Source organism: Marmota marmota, unplaced genomic scaffold, assembly GCF_001458135.2.
Source record: "Marmota marmota marmota unplaced genomic scaffold, marMar, whole genome shotgun sequence".
Taxonomy (NCBI): domain Eukaryota; kingdom Metazoa; phylum Chordata; class Mammalia; order Rodentia; family Sciuridae; genus Marmota; species Marmota marmota.
This window is the reverse complement of record NW_026000229.1, coordinates 30,748,740-30,756,239: the sequence shown is the minus strand read 5'-3', so window position 1 is coordinate 30,756,239 and position 7,500 is coordinate 30,748,740. Positions and strand designations below refer to the sequence as shown.

The following is a 7,500-nucleotide window of genomic DNA, read 5'->3' as shown; positions in this document are numbered from 1 at the left end:
CGCGGCCCCCTCCTTTCCCCACCTCTTCAAGTATCGTCAGAGCAGCGGTTTCTCGCGAGAGAAATACTTTTTTTTAAAAAAAAAAAGGAAAGAAAGAAAGAAAATGACACCCCCTCCTACATCACCCTCATCACCACCCCACCCCCCAGCCCCATCCATCCTCCCTTTCCACTCCCCTTTGCCAGCCACCGCCTCGGCGCGGGGCCTCCCTCACTCGCTGGATTAGTGCAGTGGGAGGAGGCAGAGGTGAACGGGTCCTGCCTAGCCTGGGACTTTTCGTTTTGGGGTGGGGAGGAGAGAGAATGGGAAGAAGTGGAGTAGCGGTTTACCCAGTTCTGTGGTTGAGAGGTCTGGACCCGAGATAAACCTCTCCCGTGATCAGGAAGCCAGTCGGCGCGGAAAGCTGTGCCACCTGCACCAAGAATGCACGCTGAAGACCGCAGCCCGGAGGCGCGGGAGGCCCTGGCCGGAGAGGAGACCCATCCTGCCTGCCCGAGCGTCCCGGCGCCGCCTCCTCTGCGCCTCTTGGATCCAGCATTGAGCAGAGGCAAGAGGCCGGACCGGCAGGGCACATCACAGGCCTGGGCCATTGCAGGGACTGAGTGCAGGCGGGGAAGGGGATTCTGCTGCGACCATTTGCTGCGCGGTGTACAGAGCCCACTGGAGGAGTGGTTTTTCTGAGACTCAGTTCAAGCCACCCACCCAGGCTAAATCCAAAATGCTCCAAAGAGTCTGAGCCGGATACGGAATCAGGGGCCTGTGAATACGGGGATTTGGAATGGGGGCAATGAAGAAATAGTCCCCTCACCCAGTTTAGACTAAGATTTGTTTGCACGGATGATTCCTTTTACATGTACACACACACACACACACACACACACACACACACAGAGCTGCTTGTCTAGCATATGCAAGGTGCAATGAATACAATGATTCCAGAGCTCATAGTATTTATGGCCTCCTTAGAAAATCCAGTATTGCCTGCACCTATAGAAGTTAGGGAAATTAGGGAATCCAAATTGGACCCTAGGTCTGGAACTGAAGTCCCCCAGTTACAACTACCAGCTCTCAAGACAAGAATAAGAGCTCACCACAAACAGGAACCCAAAGTATGCATCTTTTAAAGGGAATTTTCCTTATTTGCAATAGTTTGTGCCCAGGGGCTTATGAAAGTTACTCAACTTCTTTCTAATTGCAAGTTGGACCACACAGACTTATAATAGTGATGATGAACACGTTCAAAGTGTTGAACATATATTAAAGTCATGGTCTTTTAAGTATGTTGTCTAACTTAATCCTTACCTGCAAAAATTCTCTTCACGGATCCGTGAATTAAAGCCTTGGTCACACAACCTCACTTGAGTAAAGTAGGTCATTCATTCAAGATGTATTTTTTGAGCACCAATTTTCTACCACATGGTGCATGGAGGACCCAGACTTACTGGTAAGCAAGACAGAAATTTTCTCTCCTCACACAACAAGTAACCTACAGGGAAAGGCAAACTTGAAACAAATAATGACCCAATTGTACTTGCTTGCTTGGAGGATATATAACAGGGTGACTTGACCTAGGCTAGGGTTGATGGAGGAAACAGCATTTAACTCAAGTCTAAAACATGACTAGCCTTAACATGTAGAGAGGGTGGTGGTTCTTAATCCTGGCTACACAGTAGAATGACCTGAGAAGTTTGTTTTGTTTTGTTTTGTTTTGTTTTGTTGTTGTTGTTTTTAAATCCAATACCAGAACCCAAAACCAGAGGTTCTGGAGTGGAGCCTTGACAGGGATATTTATGAAAGCTCCCTAAATGGAGAGGTAAGGAAGTTATTTAGGATAGGAAAAGGGTCTAAGCAGAAGGACCAGAGAGAAAGGGCTGCTAGAGATCCAGGACGGCCCTATCCTGACCTCCAGAGTTTTCTGGACTGTTTTATACCTTAAGTAAAATGTGGAAACCCCACCTTCTTTCCCTGTACTCCAGCAGCATGCCAGACACCACATGCCCCTCTCTTACACTCTCCCATCCAGTGACACGTTGGACAGCATAGCAGCAGCCAAATGCAGGGCTTTTCTAAGGCTTTGGCCCAGGAAGCAAAGAGCAAACTCTGGTGCTCCTTAAGTTCCCCCTCCCAGCATTTCCAGACATCTCTATTATTCCCAACTCAACCCTATACCATCCTCCAGGGGTTCACCTTCAAGGGAGAAATTTAGATTAAATGCTTTTATCTGACCTTTGGTTTTCCATCTTTCTCTTCTTTCATTGGCCCCTTCCTCCAGTAGAGGAAAGACTATTTAAGAAATTCAATTCAATTCAATTTAATTTAAGAAATTCAATTCAATTCCACTCTTTGAGAAATTCAACCGTAATAGTGGAAGCTCTGAGGGGGGAGTGGAGAGGATAACTTAATTGATCACTGAAAAGAAAATACATTTTTAAATATGTAAGAAATAGCCACATTTTCTGGGCAGGCAATCGTCACACTACTTGCAACAAAATTCAATAACCGATAATGAAAACACTCATCTTTGCAATAGGAGTTTCAAGATCCACCTCTCTTTAAATTTAGCACAGTTCATAGCACTGTTTGCAAAATAAGTCTTTGAGTTAGAATTCCCTTGTCCCACCTTTTCATTTCAAGCAAATTTGTTATGCTAAGAAAATCTATTTAACTACTTTCTCCTTGTTTATAAGATATAGCTTATTCTAGTCTCTCTTGTTCAGATTTAATGCACTTATTAACAGAATAATTTACTTAGAAATTAATAATGACACATAATTATAGTATTCCTATTATGCATTACACATTATGTTAAGTACTGACAATTAGAATATTTATTCTATTGTTAGAGTGAACTATATATTTTTTCCTGCACTCAAGCTACTTATTGTCCTTACCTATACTGTTGATTTTTAAGGACAAGGTTGCATTTCATTTTAAAATTTTTTTTATACGTTGATGGAGCTTTATTTATTTATTTATTTATTTATATGTGGTACTGAGAATTGACCCAAGTGGGGTCAATTTGCTAGGCAAGCACTCCACCACTGAGCCACAACCCCATCTCTGCATATCTTATTCACAGAAACTTGCACAGTGTCCTAAAAATTATAACAAAAGACAAAAATAGTTTATTGACTGATCAATTGGAATATAGCATTTTAGCTTTAAACCCACTCTCATAACTTTTTATCTCTTAAATAAATATCTGTGTCAGTAAGGGTTCTTGTCTATAAGCAATAAAACTAACTCTGGGCCATTTAAGCTTAAATAATATTAAGTATCAGATTGCTCATTGAACTTGACTTTAGAATAAAATGTGGAGTAGTGTAGTTCTGTTGTAGATACAGTAGAAACAAGTAAAGAACTTCTTCAGGGTGATGCCATTTAGGTTGATCAATTCCAGCCATGTTGGTCCTTCTGTCATTCTTCTCAGCATTCAAATTCAAAGGATCCTATTGACCTGCATATTTCAGAGAACCTGCCCACAATCCTGAATAATGGAGGATAATGGAGCATTTTATGTGGATGGTCCCAACGAGAATGCATGCCACAGGAAAGGGGTGGTGTGTATATAGAGTTTGGTTATGCACCCAAAATGGGAGTTATTGATGCTTGTTGGACACACACAAAAGTCTTCATATATTTGTAACATTATCTCACAAATTTTTGATTATGTTTAGGACGTACTGAGATAAAGCATTTTCAAGTGCATAAGAAATATACTAAATTCAGCTCCCGAGATCTGACATTACAAATTAAAGCATGACTTCACAGAAAGAGTTAACTAAACTCTCACACAGCTCCAATTCCCCACATTGAGGGTAGATCACTCATGATGCAATTAGTTATATCATCAAAAACTAACTTTTGATTCTTAGTATTATAGAATTTTGTAGTTATACAGCATTATATATATATATATATATGGCTGCTGTCAGAAATCATACCAATTACAGGCATGTGGAGAAAAATAATAGCTTCACATACATAATATCATTTAATTTTTACCACAATTTTACAGTATATTGAAAACTAGATTTACAATATTTCTTATCTTCTTCCATCAAGAAGTGGGGTCTATTTCCAAACTCTTTATATCTGAGTTTGCTCTGTGTCTTTCTTTGACCTATAGATTATGGTGGAAGTGACACTGTATGACTTTAAGACTAGGCCTTACGAGACCTTGCAGCTTCTTCTTTCACTCTATTAGATGTTGCTCTAACATCTAATAGATGGCCATGCTGTCAAGATGTCCAAGGTAAAAGGCTAAGTGAAGAGAGCCCCAGATGTCCCTGCTCAGTCAAGACTTTCACCAAGCCTCCAGCTACACATAGCTACATGTGCAAGCCCAGAAGAGCAACAGAACTAACCAGTCAATCCACAGAATAAATATATTGTTGTTGCTTTATGCCACTCAGTTATTAGAGTGGTCCCATACAGCAGGAGTAGATAACTATTCCAAATTTTATGACAGAAAAAAAATTGTCACAACAAATAACAATTGTTACAGATGAATAAACTCACATTCAGAAGGGTTAATAAATTTGTTCAGATTTACAAAATCAGAAGGAGAGGCAGTTCTGGAATGAAGGGCACTTTCATTTCATCACTGCTACCTCATCTGTGGCCACAAAGTCTAAGCCAAGGTCTAGGGTAGATGTAGCTTAGAGCTACTCCCAGGACCTGCAACACTTTTGCTTCATTCTTCAGGAAAGATACAATTTTGCCACTCAAGCCTCATTGCTATCTAAATCTGTATTCTATCCTACTTAGGAGTTCCATTTATTTCATGTTGCAGTCACCACGCTCTCCCCAGAGATCACAAGAGCCTCCATAGTCAACTTACCTGCCTCTCTCCTTCAGTTTCTAGTTCCCAATCATGTTCCTGTCTGGAAGGACAATTCTTCATACACAGCAGGTGCTCAATAAATATTAGATGAATGAACAAATGGATAAATAAATTTCTATCTAGATGGTGACATGATGAGAACTTTAAAATCTCACCCCATTCTTCTTTCTCATACTCTGTGCTCTGTGTAAAAGGAAGACCTACACCTACTCAACCACTCAAAAAGCCTTAGTGTGTTGTATTGCCCAGTAGAATTTCAGTTGACCCATTTTTCCCTTCTTTGGGGTAATAGGAATGGGCAGATCTCAGCTGTGAGGACCTGAAGACAGAATTAAATTGCCTGATTGTCAACATAGTGTATGTCCCTTTCTTTTCTTTTTTGGTACTGGGGATTGAACCCACTGAGCTACATCCCCCAACCTTTTAATGTTTTATTTTGAGACAAGATTTCACTAAGTTTCTTAGGGCCTTCCTGATTTGCTGAGGCTGTTCTTGAACTTGCAATCCTCTTGCTTTGGTCTCCTTTTTTCTTTTTAAACTGTTTAGTTCATTTATTCACTTAAACAATTTTGATGAAAGCTAGACACTATCTACCAAATATTGTGCCAGAGCTGAAGCCTCAACCGTAAAGAGGATGCATTTCTGCTTTCAAGAATCATAAGGCCTAGTGCATCGGAGCAGGTCCTCTCAGTGACAAGCACCATTTTCTTAGTGCACATACTGTTCTAAGTGAGATGCTACAAATGTTCTTCCAATTTTACAGATTCATAGAGATTAAGGTTTAAAAACTCAGTTTAAAATGACATAAACCAGTATTTTCTTTTAGGGAAAATTTGTATGTGTTTGTATGCTATATCCAGAATCCCAAGTAATTCCCACTTCAATGTAAAATTTTGATTTTGTGAGGGGAAAAATATGGAAAAAAAATGTTAAAAACAGGTGAAAGTGAATACTGCTAGAAAAACAATAAGAAATTTTTTTTTCATTTTCATGATTTACTAGAAATTTTATTTATTGTGAAAAAAATTTAACAACTTTAAGGGTTTTTTAAAAGTATTTTTCACAAATATCACCACCCTATTGCAACTGCTTGAATTTTTCTGTTTCCCTCTGGTCTTTGTCATCCTGGTGCACCTTACATAGTCAAAACCCTGGAGTATATATAGTTTTGTCTTCTGCTGAACAGAATTTGTTCAGCACGTCAGTGTTTAACCTTTGCATTTTGCAGATGGTGTCCCTGGGTGAGGTTTGCCTAGCCATGCTTCTGGCAGACAGCATGTACAACTGTTGAATTATGTTATTGAAATAACTTTCATTACCTCAATCCCCCAAAGCAAACAGTTCCTCTCCACCCAAAACAAAAGCTCTGGTTCCCAGACTTCATTTCACTTGTGTTTTCCATGAGTTCTGTGACCCACCCTGGTATTCCCTGTCATTTTTTCTACCAGACATAACAGATACCAGCCCAACAGCAGAAGAGAATAAAGAAGAGGCCTGGCCAGCAGGAAAGGATATAACATTGTATCCATCACAAATTAAAAACACATTCTCTCTCAGCTCCATTCAATAAGTGTTTACCAAACATCAGCTTTGTGTTCAGACTATGGTAGAAGCCACCAAAAAGTGTCAGTGCTATTTCCTGCCCCAAGGGGTTACACCCTCTCTCAGGAGAGAGAAAATGACTGCATTATCAACAGACTTCCAAAAAGTGACAGAGAGTAAAGAGATGAAGGCAAATTCCCACAAGCATCTTACAGACAAAAATCCAACTTTACCCAAAATTTGAATTTCATTTCACTTTCATGTGTAATAAAATAATATTATTCTTTTGATTTTTTAAAACTTATTTAAAAATGCACTAACTATTTATAACTTACAAGCTATGTGAAAAGAGGCAGTGGGGAGGAGGGGAGATTTTGTCCTATGTGCCATAGTTTACTGACCCCTGGTGTAGAAGAAAAAAGCTAGTGCACAAAATGACTTGGAGATTCCTCTCCAAACTGGGTGTCACCAAGACAGGAGTCCAGAGAGGACAGAAATGGGGTGGGGTGTGCTGGGCTGGGCTGGTCAGGAAGACTTAATGGAAGAGATGGGATTTGAGAAGAGCCTTGGAAGGAGGGCAGGATTTGGCTGCATAGAACAGTCTAGGCAGAAGGGATGAGCAGGAGGCAAAAGCACAGAAGAGGGGAAGATCATGGGCCAATGGAGACAGATGAGGTGTTTCCCCATCCTTCATTGTGACATATTCCTTAGCTCTCCAAGGTTTCTGAAACACGCCCAGAACCTGGTGTTTATGGAGGGGAGGGGTATCCTGTGGGAGTAGTTCTTTAGACTGTGATTAATCATACTATATGGATATTTATAATATCCATCACCCGAACTTGGAAACACTGAGATCCATCTGATCTCTGGTTTAAAACTAATGAAGGGCAAACTAGATTTGATTTTTCTCCATCAGGAAACTTTCCAGGTTTCAATTAGTCACCTACATCAAGGCATTTTTATGGAGAATGAACTTTTTCTCAGGCTCTTAATAATATTCTGATTATACCACAAGCTCTAACCCATATTTTCATGGCCAACCCAGAAGGCCTAGTTAAGAGTGACAACTAGCTTTAGCTAGTGACATTTATCTTTTTCTACATCTGTTTTTG

General features: G+C 40.1%; 1 protein-coding gene across 1 annotated transcript in view; it reads right to left on the bottom strand.

Moving 5' to 3' along the window:
- The window catches only part of Fbn1 (fibrillin 1), a 228,871-nt gene extending 228,523 nt beyond the window's left edge, over positions 1–348 (bottom strand). The window contains exon 1 of the mRNA XM_048793250.1: positions 330–348. The gene's annotated coding sequence lies outside the window, so the exon portion shown is untranslated. The remainder of the gene's footprint in view (positions 1–329) is intronic.
- Positions 349–7,500: the final 7,152 nt, after the last annotated feature.